This window comes from Ovis canadensis, chromosome 18 (genome assembly GCF_042477335.2).
Source record: "Ovis canadensis isolate MfBH-ARS-UI-01 breed Bighorn chromosome 18, ARS-UI_OviCan_v2, whole genome shotgun sequence".
NCBI lineage: Eukaryota > Metazoa > Chordata > Mammalia > Artiodactyla > Bovidae > Ovis > Ovis canadensis.
In genome coordinates this window covers 78,645,694-78,648,417 of record NC_091262.1, presented here as the reverse complement: position 1 = coordinate 78,648,417, position 2,724 = coordinate 78,645,694, and positions in this window count along the sequence as shown.

The following is a 2,724-nucleotide window of genomic DNA, read 5'->3' as shown; positions in this document are numbered from 1 at the left end:
CCTGTGTCGCTGTGCTGTCTGGGGTTTGAGGAGCGAGCAGGAGCCTCACTCCAGCCCAGGGCCATGCCGTGGATGCCCTTGAGCCCGCAGAGGTCCCCCTGGCATGCATGCAGGCTGGGATCACAGCCCTGGTAGCCACCACGGCACGGAGGTATGGCTCCGGGAATGAGCCGGACGTGGCCCGTCCGCCTTCCTAGCCCTCAGCCCTCCGTGGTGCTGGCTCCCACACTCACTGGACGTTCCCGACAGCCAGTGGAGAACGCAGACAGATGTCCGCGTTTTATGGTCGAGGGAGGCGGCCATGGGGGTGGTCTGAAAGGTTCTGTGTAGACAGTGGCCACAGGCCATTTGCAGGGGTCGCAGAGCAAGGGCCTGGCCAGATGAGGGTGAGCTTGCGCTGCCTGCCTGCCTCGTACTGCAGGTGGGAAGACTGAGGCCCCGCAGAGAGCATGGCGACTTGTCCGAGGCCGCCCCGTGAGGCCGTGTCAGACGGGCCTGCCCTGCCTCGTGCTGTGCCTGCCCGTGGGCCGTCCTGCGGGAGGCTCTGAGGCTCTCCACCGGGCGGCGCTGGCATCCAGAGCGCATCCAGTCTCCACTCCCTCCGGACTGGAGGTGAGCCCCCAGCAGAGGGTGGGGCAGTGCGGCTGGGCAGCTAAGGTGATCTCTCTGCTCCCCTGTGCCCGCCTCTCAGGAGGGTCCACAGCCAAGGCCCCGGGGAGGGTGGGCATTGTCCTGGGGTCTCAGAGGGCAGGGCTGCAGCCCCACAGCAGCCAATGACTGGGGTGCGGCAGGGACCTCATTCCCACCCCCTGATGTAACAGAAGCAACAACAGACACCTCGTGTTTGGGTCAGCTGGGCCTTGGGTCAGAGGTCAATGCCCAAAGTCACTGCTGGTAAGGGCCACAGACACTCCCATCCCCCACGTTTTGCTAAAAAACAGAGCATTCTTATACTTGCCAAGAGAAGCCCTGAGTCGGGATGGGCAGGTGTGCGGCCCAGCGCTGTCTGAGGGGTGAGGTGAGATTCGGTCCCCAGCTGCCATGACTGTTCGTGTCCAACCCTCAGACCTCACGGCACCTCAGGGGTGCCCAGTCTGGTGGGCCCAATGGAGCTGGGTCTGGGGGCAGCGAGAGCCCACTCAGGTGGAGAGCTAGGCCGGGCCCAACTGGGCTCAACCCCGCATCCCCACGTCTCCTGTGTCAGCAGGTGGGATCTTTATCACTTTGCCACCTGGGAAGCGCTCTATCGACTCTGGGCCGGCCCTTCTTCCCACCCTTCATCTCCGCGCTCCAGAGGGCCTCGCCTCCACGGCTGTGGCCTGAGCGAGGCAGAGCCCCTTCCCCAGCACAGCAGGGCCAGCATGCAGTGACCGACAGTCCCCACCCTTCCCTGGAGGGAGGCGTGACTCCGTTTCCAAGGCCAAAGCCCCTGGGCAGGCTCACAGCACTCTTGGCAGGAAGAGGACACAGGCTTCAACAGCCACTGAAACCTTTTGTTGGCTGACCCCCTTCTGCCAGCACCTGGCCAGGACGCCCCACATCTTCACCAGCTTGCCGGCAAACCCCAGGAATGCTCTGCAGGGCCTCGTTCACTCACGCATTCGTGCGTTCCACACACACACCACCCCCAAGCACCAGCTGTATGCTACACAGACACACCCCGAGCACCAGCTGTGTGCACACACACACACCCCGAGCACCGGCTGTGTGACACTGGTATCACAGACACACACCCTCGAGCACCAGCTGCATGACACCGGTATCTCACACACACACACACCCAAGCACTGGCTGTTTGACACCAGTATCTCACACACACCCCGAGCACCAGCTGTATGCCACACACACACACCACACCCTGAGCACTGGCTGTATGCCACCAGTATCACACACACATACCCTCGAGCACCAGCTGCATGACACCAGTATCTCACACACACATACACACCCAAGCACTGGCTGTATGACACTGATATCACACACACACACACCCTGAGCACCAGCTGCGTGACACCGGTATCACACACACTCACACCCCCTGAGCACCAGCTGCGTGACACTGGTATCACACACACACACACACACACCCCTGAGCACTAGCTGTATGACACCAGTATCACACACACTCACACACCCTGAGCACCAGCTGTATGGCACCAATATCTCACACACACACACCCTGAGCACCAGCTGCATGACACCAGTATCTCACACACACCCCGAGCACCAGCTGTATGCCACACACACACACCACACCCTGAGCACTGGCTGTATGCCACCAGTATCACACACACACACCCTCGAGCACCAGCTGCATGACACCGGTATCTCACACACACATACACACCCAAGCACTGGCTGTATGACACTGATATCACACACACTCACACCCCCTGAGCACCAGCTGCGTGACACTGGTATCACACACACACACACACACCCCCCTGAGCACTAGCTGTATAACACCAGTATCACACACACTCACACACCCTGAGCACCAGCTGTATGGCACCAATATCTCACATACACACACACCCTGAGCACCAGCTGCATGACACCAGTATCACACACACACATATCCGAGTACTGGCTGCATGACACCAGTATCACACACAACCCTCGAGCACCAGCTGTGTGCCAGGCTCTGACCTGGGTATAATCCAAACCAAGCATGCCCACAGGCAGCTTGCAATCTCGGGTGGGGTCGGGGTGGGGGCAGGAGAT